This window comes from Bubalus bubalis, chromosome 11 (assembly GCF_019923935.1).
Source record: "Bubalus bubalis isolate 160015118507 breed Murrah chromosome 11, NDDB_SH_1, whole genome shotgun sequence".
Lineage (NCBI taxonomy): Eukaryota > Metazoa > Chordata > Mammalia > Artiodactyla > Bovidae > Bubalus > Bubalus bubalis.
In genome coordinates, this window is record NC_059167.1 from 32,420,716 (window position 1) to 32,432,902 (window position 12,187).

Below are 12,187 nucleotides of genomic sequence, written 5' to 3' on the forward strand. Positions count from 1 at the left end.
CAACATCAGTCCTTCCAATGAACACCCAGGACTGATCTCCTTTAGGATGGACTGGTTGGATCTCTCTGCACTCCAAGGGACTCTCAAGAGTTTTCTGCAACACCACAGTTCAAAAGCATCAATTCTTCGGTGCTCAGCTTTCTTTATAGTCCAACTCTCACATCCATACATAACTACTGGAAAAACCATAGCCTTGACTAGATGGACCTTTGTTGACAAAGTAATGTCTCTGCTTTTTAATATGCTGTCTAGGTCATAACTTTCCTTCCAAGGAGTAAGTGTCTTTGAATTTCATGGCTGCAGTCACCATCTGCAGTGATTTTGGAGCCCCAAAAAATAAAGTCAGCCACTGTTTCCACTGTTTCCCCTGACAAATCTAAATTAAGAGACATTCCACAAAATAACTGGCCAGTATTTTTTAAAGGGTCAAATCAAATCATTAAAAAAAAGAAGATGAGGAGCTATCCTAGAGGCAATATAGGACATTAGTGGGTAAGACTGGTAACATATAAATAAGGTCTGTATGTTAGTTAAGAGTATTGTATCAGTGTTAATTTTATGGTTTCAATCATTGTGCTATAGTTTTGTAAACCACAGGGTTAACATTTGAGAATGTAAGATGAAGGATATATTATTTTTGCAATCTTTAAGTCTAAAATTATTTCAAGATAAAATGCTTTACAAATGGCTGCAAAAATATGACAAAGTGGCAAGGTGATTAATGGTAATGAAATATCTGTTATCTATACTTCTCTGTATGTTTAAAATATTTCATAGTAAGAAGGGATAATGAAGAATGCATAAATTTTAAATGTGAGTATAAGGAATTAGATAGTCTAAAAGAGATGTATTTATCACACAGCAGTTTTAAAACAACAAATTACTGGGGATGCAGGCCTAAGCTTTGTATCTACCAATCAGGAGCCTTGACTGAAGACTCAAAATACAAACACTGGCATACTAAGAAGTCCTGATCTTCTGACTCTATTTTAAGCAAAATGCATGATGTCAGTTTCTTGCCCCCTGCCTGGTTTTCTCTTGTGGTTCATGCTAATTTCACTTGGCCTACTACTACTCTAATATTCTTCCTGATTTTCTCTCCACCTAATTCCTCATTTTGCAGCTTTAGTAGTAATTGTCAATTTATAGTAAAAACCATCTGAATGGAAATAGGGAGAACAAGTGTACAGATTAGCATTGAGGAGATGAGGAGTTTGACTTTGAAATGTTGAGTTTGAATGGCTTCATCATGACCTGCATATGGAGCTGTCTTGTCGATTGCTGGAAATGCGGGCTGCAATTAGGATATAACCTAGTATTAGGGGATTATCCATAGAAGACATGTAATTTGATAAGACCATCAAGGTTTGGAAACAGAACCTAGAAGCAGAAAAAAGAGAAACCAGCCTTAATTGAGAATGTAATAATATGCAGAGTACATCACGTAAAGTGCCAGGCTGGATGAAGCACAAACTGGAATCAAGATTGCTTGGAGGAATATCAATAACCTCAGATTTGCAGATGATACAGTCCTAATGGCAGAAAGCAAACAGGAACTGAAGAACCTCTTGATGAAGGTCAAAGAGGAGAGTGAAAAAGCTGGCTTAAAATTCAACATTCAAAAAACAAAGATCATGGCATCCAGTCCCATCACTTTATGACAAATAGATGGGGGGAAAAAATGAAAACAGTGACAGACTTTATTTTCTTGGGCTCCAAAATCACTGGAGATGGTGACTAGAGCCAAGAAATTAAAAGACGCTTACTCCTTGGAATAAAAGCTATAACAAACCTAGACAGCATATTAAAAAGCAGAGACATCACTTTGCCAACAAAGGTTCATACAGTCAAAGCTATGATTTTTCCAGTATTCATGTAGAGATGTGAGAGTTGGACCATAAAGAAGGCAGAGTGCCAAAGAGTTGATGCTTTCAAACTGGTGCTAGAGAAGACTCTTCAGAGTCCCTTGGACAGCAAGGAGATCAAACCAGTCAATCCTAAAGGCAATCAACCCTGAATATTCATTGGAAGGACTGATGGTGAAACTGAAGTTCCAATACTTTGGCCACCTGATGCAAAGAGCCAACTTATTGGATAAGACCCTGGTGCTGGGAAAGATTGAAGGCAGGAGGAGAAGGGGTGACAGAGGATGAGATGGTTGGATGGCATGACTGACTCGATGGACTTGAGTTTGAGCAAACTCTGGCAGATAGTGAAGGACAGGGAAGCCTGGCAGTCCTGTGCTACAGTCCATGGGGTCACAAAGAGTTGGACATGACTGAGCAACTGAACAACATATAAATAACAAATAAATAAATACATAAATACATATATAAATAAATACATAAATAAACATAAATAAATACATAAATAAATAAAAACAACAAATAAAAAACAAATAAACTTTATTGCCAATAATGTTAAATGAAGTTAAAAAATATTCAAGTAAGATGAGAACTAAGTTAAAACTAGCAAGTTTGGATATTAGAATGTGGCCTTCAAGGCATCAGATGCCACAGGACATTATGGAGGGATGGACCGCAAGAAGCTAAGGCCAGAGTGAGTGGGAAGGGACTGTGAGGAACAGATATATAGTGGTGAGATAAGAAAGAGAAAATGAGTGCTAGTCTCGAGGGAAGAGCTGCACTAAGGAAAGGATTTTAGAAAAACGAACACGGGTACACTTGAGGGAGAGAAAGAGCCAATAGAGGAGGAGGGAAATTATACCTTAGAAAGATAGATCAGGGACTTTCCTGACAATCCAGTGGCTAAGACTCTGCACTCCCAATGCAGTGGGCCGAGTTTTGATCCCTAGTTGAGGAACTAGATCCCTCTTGCCGCAACTGCGAGTTTGAATGCCACAACTAAAGATCCCTCATGCTGCAACTGAGACCCAGCAGAGTCAAACATATAAATAAATATTTTTTAAAAAGAAAGATAGAGCGAAGTCAGCGAGGTGAGAGAAGGCAGGTAATAGACGATAGGGTGCACCAGCAGGAAGGACTGAGTCTGTCCTCTTCAATGAAAGAGACTGAAAGTTAGGATTTTGGAGTTTGACACTGACATGGAGAAAGCTTTTGCCTAGAATCTCAGGTCAAAGTCACCTGCTGTATAAAGAGAGTATTAGGGAAGAGACTAAAGGAAAGTAAGAAGTTTCAAGGGGAAATTGCAATTTTAAAATAGCTTAAGTGTAAATCCAATGCTACTGATTTTCTCAGCTTACTGTGGAGCAGCCCTAGAGTGGAAAAGGATCAATGCATAGCAATTAACAAGGTTGTTTTTGCATTTGTTTTGTAAGTTTATTCCAATAACCCTGTGACATAACTGGAGTGGATATTATTAACCCTGTTTTATCAACAAGGAAATCAAGGCTCAGTAGTTAAATCAAGATGATACATCAATCAAATCAAGATAAGAACTCAGTTCTATTCACTTTGTTCACTCTAAGTGCTTTGGAAGAAATGGCTCTTTTATACAAATTATCTGCAGCCAAGCAATTTTTTAAAAAGCTCTTAAGAAAAGCTGCCAATGTGTGCACTGTCAACAGAATCATGCCTAATAATCTTATTAGTGGAACAAGATTCTTCATTAAATTTGTTACATGGTTAGATGGGGGTTGGTAGCAGATGGTAGATACTGAAAGGAGCTCCTTATAGCTAAAAGCTGTTGGCAAGAGCATTTAGAATATACAATGATGGATGACATAGTATTCAATATAGGGAAGGTGGTTGAGTCTAATAGGGTGACCCAAGGGTCAACCTCAGGCTTAGTGCTATTTAACATCTCTTAGGATTTTTGCAGCAGGCATAACAACATGCTAATAGAATCTGAAGATAATCATAACTGATGAGTGATGGTGATACTAACAAGGCAGGGGGAAGAAAATAAAACAGAACTTGGTACAATTTAAGATTTAAAGTGAAGAGAAGAGGGTATGGAATTATATAAGGTATAAAGTGAAGATATTTTTTACTATAAAAGAAATGCAAATATACTATAGTAGGGTTGAACCCCTACACCCCCAGAAGAAGATCAAAAAGAATGAAGGAGGAGATCAGAAGAGAGGTAACAAGTGATAATACAGACAGGATGATAGTGCAGCCAAAAGGTTCAACTGAGTCTAGAGTTAAAACTGCAACTGACATGCTACCACTTGCTTAACAAAAAGAAGCAGGAAGGAATGGATTCATGTGTCTGTGCACATATAAAATGCACACACACACACAGAGAATATCTCTGAAAAGATATAGAAGAAAATAATAACCTTGGTGACCTCTTATGAAACAAACCAGTGCCCTACAAGCTAAACCCCACCTACAGATTGTTATATTTGGCAGCCTATTTTTACAACTTTGAGTAATTTTAGGCTAGGTGTAAATTCTCCAGCTTAGCAGAATCCTCATCATTCTCTAAGTTTACACATTTATGTTATCTGCCTGGTCCTTAGAGGGAATTTAGTTGATACCGTCACACATGGCCATACACACAGACACAGTCACATATGTAAAGAGATAAACATAGAGAAGGGCCTATACAGATATATTTTAAAAGGTTAACAACAATGATTTCTGAGCAGTTAGATTATGGGTGACTTCCTTTATCAACACTTCTAAATGTTGTCCTACTAGGAACACATTTATAAGATAAATAGTAAGTAGTGGTTGATCCTAAATTCACATTTAAATTAACATTGGCATGCAGCCAAGTACAATCATAGATGTTCCGGGGAGATGTGCTGGGACAATCGTTCTGATAGATTTTGCTTCTGTTACTCCTTTCATGCCTGAGCCTACATCTCTGTGCCTGTCTTCAACTCAAGCCAGGGGGGCTGAATATATACAATGGGTCAACCACACATAGTCACGGCATGGTATCCAGTTTTCAGTAAAGAAAAATATTTAAAAGAATTTTTAAGTTTTCATTTTAATAGGTAATATTCTAATGGCTAGTTTTAAAATTATTAAATAATAGCCCACTCTCCCAATCATCCAGTTGTTCTTCACAGAGGGAGCCAAAGTTACCAGTTTCTACTATATTATTTCAGAGGTGGTCTATGCATACAATTAATTACAAATATATCATCTTTAGGAAAATTTTGTCCAGAGTAAGTCCATTGTCTTTATCTGGGCATTATGAAGATGACTTAGAAATGTATTTTGTATAATGATGTGAACAAAGGTCAATTTCCATTATTTGTAGAACATCATAGCGCTTGCTATGACAAGGAATAATTTCAGTTTCAACAGCAGTGGCCACATAAACAGTTTCCTCACACTTCCTGCTATAGGGAAAGCAAGGAGAACAGCATCCTAACCAAATATTTCAACCCAGCAAATCAACTGTCTCAGTGCTTTTAATGGTATTTTTCTAATCTGATCATTATCGTCCCATTTCTTCCCTGTTGCTGAAAAAAACCCTATAAAGAATAGCTAGTTTCAAAATTGAAATGGGCTTGATTGTGAAAATATGCAAACTTATGATTTTAGTGACAATTTATCTTAGTCAAAGCTAAGCAAATTCAAATTCAACCCATCATAATTCTTCCTCCAAATCTCCTACACGATACTGAAAACACACAATTGTGTCTGCTTCTCCTTAAGTCATTTATCATTTTTAAAAGGAGGGAGAAGAGAAAGTGGTTTCCGGCATAATTAAAAATCAAGAGTTCCCCACTGTGAAGGCTGGATTCTCACTAAGGGGGGCATCTTAGCTGAGGGGCTTGTTAGGGGGGCTTGGGATGTGTGTGTGTGGACAATGGCCCAGGTGAGATAAACACCCCTTCTTTAATAACCCATGCAAACGCCACACTCGAGGGATTAGGGAGAGGCCTCCCCTTATCATCAGGATGTTCGCACATGACAGGTGACCTCTGTGACCTGGTCCTGATGGAGAGAAGAGGGTGTTTAGGAAACATGACCAGCTCGCCTCTTTCTCCTGCCTCTTCCCGCCTGCAATCTAAATGGTGTGATTGAGGCATGCTGAAAGGTGAGCCTGTCACACCAATCTCCTCCCCACCAGCCTGCCACAATGCAGAGATGTGACAGGAAAGGTCATGACACCCAAACAGAAGGCTCCCTCGTGACTTTCAGCTGTCACTATGCCGGGGAGCAGGGCTGTCTTCTGCTTATTCCAGAACCTGGGGTACAGACTTCCCCAGGATCTTCTTCCCGCAAACACCTTCTCGCCAGCTCCAAAACAGGAGCACATGCAGTCAGCTACTTAGAAGGAGAGACCACATGGCACCAGGAATCAGTCAGGCAGCAGAGGTGAATCCTCACCCGCCTCGGTAATTCACTGTGCTTTGTCCTGGGCTGACTTACCCCTCACTCATCCATACATGGCTCCAAGTCCACTGCTTCAAGTCCACATTTAGAAGCAAATCCTTAATTTTCTTGAAGCCATCTAATACCATCCCCCCAACACCTTTTAACAAAACTGCTGGGGCATCCCTAGTGTTCCAGTGGTTAAGACTCTAAGCTCCCGATGCAGCAGGGACAGGTTCAATCCCTGGTCAGGGAACTAAGATCCTCCATGCCACACACGGCAGCCAAAGTAATGAAAACAAACAAACAAACAACAGGAAAAGAAAAACTTAAAGAATAAGACTGCTCTCTTTGCCATTGTCCTCGCTCTCAAAGCTCAGCCATCTATCTTCAGCCAATCTAAAAACGGACATCAGGAAGAGATGAAAGTTAAGTATATCTACTTCAGGATTTTGTCAGTCATCTTATACTCACCCACCCTCATTCCCATCCCACTCTGTGCCTGGGGGTGCTCCAAGCCCCCAGAGCTGACAAGGGACAGAAATAGCCCAACACAGTACAGTAATAGGACTCGGACACTGCCTACTCTCAGTGGAAAGTGCTAGTTATTTCTATCTGTTGCAAAAATGTCTACAGGGTAGATCAATCATCTTAGGCAGTTCTCCTTTTAACCAGTTGGGGGAATAAATCCCATCCTCAGTGTAATGTGGTGAGCTTGCTGTGTCTAAGTGAACCTGTATGCATTTCCCTCACTGAAGGTGCACTCAACCCAACTGAGTTGCTTACTCTTAGATTTGGGATGCCCACCTAACTGCAAGCAGAGCCTAAGCACCATTAGGGGAAGGAAGAATATCTAGGCTGGCCTTGTACCCAAGGGCTCCATGGCTGGATCAACACTGAAGGACAGAAGCTCAGTCTTTGCCTTGAGCTATTATTAAAATAACATCTCATCTTTCTGGGAAAGAGAATGTTATCATTAAAAAAGAAATGAAGGAGAAACCTAATGGTTCCAAGACTAGTGCTTGGGGGTATAATCTGAAATCAGGATGAAATGCCCTGCTTAATAAAGGACTTCAAGGATACCTGGGGTGAAGGATTTGGGTGAGCATTGCTCCTGCAGTAGTTGGGGCCCCAACCCATAACAGTCCGTTCATCAGAAGATGTCTGAATTCCACTCTGCTGGCCTCACTGTGCCCTTGGCTTTTCCTCTGACCTTCTGCTGCCTGCCCTGCTCAAAGAGAAGCCAGCTCTCCTCACCCTGGATTCCCACTGCATCCACCACAAGCTGTTTACAGTAGCCTGGGTTGCCTGGAAGCCTCCCCAGCCCACTGTCATCTGACCTTGTTAGCAGCTGTGGCTCAGGCTGCGTTCTCGTCAAAGACACCCTGCACCTGAATGATGGGGGCTGGGGAAGGCTAGCAGACCCCTGAACCCAGTTCTTTGTAATTTCACCCAAACCTTACAGAGAAACAATGCAAAATTATTCCAAATATAACATTTGGGGCTGTAATAACTGGAGATCAATATGAAATTTCTATCATTAGGGCCTATAATAGTGGTGAAGTTGGTAGTCTATGGGAGAAGGCATCATAGCATGACTGAAACTGACATCCATCTGGAAGCAAGACACTCAATTAGTGTCAGAATGTGTGGTGCATACAAATTCTGTGTGTAATTATCAGACGCAGACATAGTTTATTGTTATTCCAAGGCCTTATTTTTTGTGACAGCTTCGTATTATTAGAAGAGAGTCCTGTTCAGCACTAAAACCACTTCCAGCTGGTCAAAGATACCACCAACCTAGAGAGGGACTTGCAATTGAGGGCTGAATGCACCAGGGAAAGGAATCAAAATAAGAGGGCGAGTTTTATTCCAATGATTTTCTAGCCATGAAACAACCCAAAACACTTCCCCGGTCCTTACAATTTTTCTGTGCATTTAGCTGGGAAATATCTGAAGCCATTTTCCTGATAAAAACTAAATGAAAGTTTCAATTGACTTTTTGCTTCATCGGAAGATTTTCATTTAACATGTAAAACAGTCAACTTGTAGAGTTGGTTTTAAGGACCTCATTACAAAATGTGACTCCCCGCCTCTGCTCTCACACTGTGAGCTGAGCAGCTTTCAATTACTTGAGTCACGTGTACCTGAATGAGGTAACGGTTGAGTTTAAAGCAGTTAAGTGGAAAAAATTGTAATTATTTTTCTTTTACAGTTGAAGGGCATATATTAATTATTTTTACTTGAAAAACCAAATCATGTGATTGAAAACTAAATAATCAGTTCAGACTCACATCTGTGAAATAGCCACTGGATGCTCCGAAGGCAAGAAGCAGCTTAGACATCATATTATTTAAATATTTTCTAAAAACAGCAATAAATATGTCCCCAAACTGCAAATCTAACATAAATGCACTGTGTCAGCTAGACAAAGCTGCAAACCTAACATAAATTCATTTTTCTAAATAACCAACAAAAAATATATCTCAAATTTGCAAATCTAATGTAAATACACTTTGTCAACTTGAGACTAATGAACACAGAAGACGATGTAATGGTACAGTTCAGTTGCTTAGTCGTGTACCACTCTTTGCAACCCCGTGAACCGCAGCACACCAGGCCTCCCTGTCCATCACCAACTCCCGGAGTCCACCCAAACCCATGTCCATCCAGTTGATGATGCCATCCTACCATCTCATCCTCTGTCGTCCGCTTCTCCTCCTGCCCTCAATCTTTCCCAGCATCAGGGTCTTTTCAAATGATTCAGCTCTTTGCATCAGGTGGCCAAAGTACTGGAGTTTCAGCTTCAACATCAGTCCTTCCAATGAACACCCAGGACTGATCTCCTTTAGGATGGACTGGTTGGATCTGCTTGCAGTCCAAGGGACTCTCAAGAGTCTTCTCCAACACCACAGTTCAAAAGCATCAATTCTTCGGCACTCAGCTTCCTTTATAGTCCAACTCTCACATCCATACATGACCACTGGAAAAACCATAGCCTTGACTAGACAGACCTTTGTTGGCAAAGTAATGTCTCTGCTTTTGAATATGCTGTCTAGGTTGGTCATAACTTCCCTTCCAAGGAGTAAGCATCTTTTAATTTCATGGCTGCAATCACCATTTACAGTGATTTTGGAGCCCCCAAAAATAAAGTCAGCCACTATTTCCACATCTATTTGCCATGAAGTGATGGGATCAGATGCCATGATCTTAGTTTTCTGAATGTGAGCTTTAAGCCAACTTTTTCACTCTCCTCTTTCACTTTCATCAAGAGGCTTTTTAGTTCCTCTTCACTTTCTGCTATAAGGGTGGTGTCAGATATTTCTCTTGGCAATCTTGATTCCAGCTTGTACTTCCTCCAGCCCAGCGTTTCTCATGATGTACTCTGCATATAAGTTAAATAAGCAGGGTGACAATATACAGCCTTGATGTACTCCTTTTCCCTATTTGGAACCAGTTTGTTGTTCCGTGTCCAGTTTTAACTTGTAAGCCTGAGCCAATACCAATGTGCATAAGAAGTCCCTCAAACACTGATATGGCAGGTAAAAAAAAAAAATCAGAACTTCTCTGACCCAACCAAATATCTGTCCCCGCAAATGAAGAATGGCTGGAGGCCCTTCCAGGTCATCTCATTGCCTGAAGACAGAGTAAATATTCCACAGAGATAAGAATCACCTATTTGTCAGAACTGCTAGAGGTGAGGTCTCAGCCTTCCCTTGAAAGTCATCAAGATGCTTCTAGTCTCCATTGCCTTTACCCCCCCATTTTTCATCCAGCCTGAATCCCCTTTGCTGTGATTGGAGTCTATCCCCTCTTAGTTTATTCTTAGTAAAGGCAAATAATATCAGTCACAACCATCTTCCACTAATAATCCATCATATCCTTATAACTGCATTATGCCCAACAGCAGACTTTTTCTTGATGAATTATCCCTGGTTCTCTAGCATCTCCTCTCAGGGCTAAATTTTTTTTAGCTCTTTAATCATTCCTATGGCTCTTCTTTGAACAGTCTTCATGTGCACCCTCAGGATGTAAAGTCCAGGACGGGACACCATATTCCAGCTATGCACTGACAGTGGTGATGAGAATAAGGTTATGCCTAACAGACCAAGCAGAGACACAAGAGGAACAAAGACCAGGATGGAAAGTCCCAACAGCCTTCCAGTCTTTGAGTCTGTTACCAAAGTGCCAAGCACCCCTGCTAATAATCACTTCTTTTTTATTGTTTAGGTTGGCTCCCTTATTTTCTGATACTTACAAACTTTTCTCACAAATACAGTATCTGTATTTAACAGCTGCTCCCATATATAGCTGCTTTAGGACTGACATGGCTCAGGTACAGAGCACAGCAAGAAAGAAGTTCTTAACAACAAAATGCCAAAGTTGGCCATTTGACCCTGTCTGGAGACTGTGTCCTAGAAACTCGCTCTTCTATCTTTGACCCACCACCACTTAAGCCTCATGACTCCTATAGATTTGGTACTCCTAGTTAGCTTTGCCTAGAAGACTAATTCACTATTATCTTAGATAAAACACTCAACTTTCCCAACTGCGAAAGCCCTAGCCCTCTTTCCAGCCCTCACTAGGGCCACAATCATCTATTTCAATGCCATCATTTTACAGATGTGGAAACAGAGGCTGAGACAGACATAAAGTGACAACATCTAAATATATAGCGTTGGAACATCCTTTCAGTTGATTCCTGCCAGTCAGTCTATGACTTGCCCCTGAGTCACTGAACTCCTTCGTAATGCTTAAATGATGAGAGAATTTGCTATGCCAACTTTCAGCAACGTGATGTCCAGCAAAGTGCTTTATGGTTCTCTGGCTGTTTCCCCATCTGTTTCTCAGGGTATTTTGTTTCTCTGCATGCCAGCTCCCATGGACACATAGCCCGATGCCAATGGCCTTGACTACCAAATCACACGGTTCCTTTTGTCTTTGACCTCAGTTTCCCTAAAAACAAAACAAAACAACCAAACAAAAAGGCTACTTATTTTAACTCTGTAACTAGTAAGAGTAAGAGCAGCTTCCAGGCAAAAAGATTAGCCCCTAGCAATATGAAGCATCTTTCTCACTATCTTTCCATTTCTCCTATCAAAAAGAATAAAAATGATCCTTCTTAACACGCAGAATCCTATTTAATATGTGAATTCGTTTCAAACCCCTGCTCTCCTAGATGAAAAACACTTCTTTAGCATTATGAAATATTTATATTTCCCCATAGAAATTATATTTGCAATTATTTCTCTTCCTTCCTTTCTTGCTTTTTTCTTTCCTTCCCTCCTGCATTTCTCTCCTTCTTTTTCTTCCTCAGGGTCACATCTCTGCATTCATCTCATCTGAATCTTCTGGTTTTATCTCAATCCACTTCCCTAGTTTCCTTTTTGATATCTAGCCTGAGTCTCTGCTATTCTGGCTACCTTTACCTTTTCCAAATTCCAGTTTTAGGGTCTCTAAGAACTTAGTCAGGTTTTATTTTCACTTAATTTCCCATCAATCATTAACATTGTTCCTCAGCATTTACCTTGTATTTTGTATTTTAACAACTGGTCATATCAGAGGAGAGCTAACCTGACTTTCTTAGGCGATTTTGTTGTGCATATTTTGTGTCCTATTCTATTTCTAGTCTCTCTGTAGTCTACTCACATTTGCTGGGCCATTATATCTAATCCATTATCCAGAAAATGGAAATATAATACTAAGTGGCTTACTATAGCCCCCATTCCTTTCATAATGTCATAAAAATTTATAACACTTAAAAGCCAACGATCCCTGAGGTCATTTATTCTCAAGAAAGAACAAATTTATTCTTGTGGAACAGAAACTATGTCAGATGTAGCTCTCATATTATAAGGAATATAACCTTAATGCACAACATCAGGGCAGCCTGCAAGTGCCCAGCATCCATTCAGTGTCCTGAT

The 12,187-nt window shown here is 40.2% G+C and overlaps 1 protein-coding gene across 4 annotated transcripts in view; it reads right to left on the minus strand.

The window, feature by feature from the left end:
• The window catches only part of LOC112587813 (potassium channel subfamily K member 16), a 377,120-nt gene that overhangs the window by 364,277 nt on the left and 656 nt on the right, over positions 1–12,187 (minus strand). Inside the window, exon 1 of one of the 4 annotated variants that reach the window (XR_006639722.1) lies at positions 7,347–8,890. The exons of the other annotated variants lie outside the window; for them this stretch is intronic. The gene's annotated coding sequence lies outside the window, so the exon portion shown is untranslated. Of the gene's footprint in view, positions 1–7,346; positions 8,891–12,187 lie in introns of those variants that run through there. 4 annotated transcript variants of the gene reach the window in all.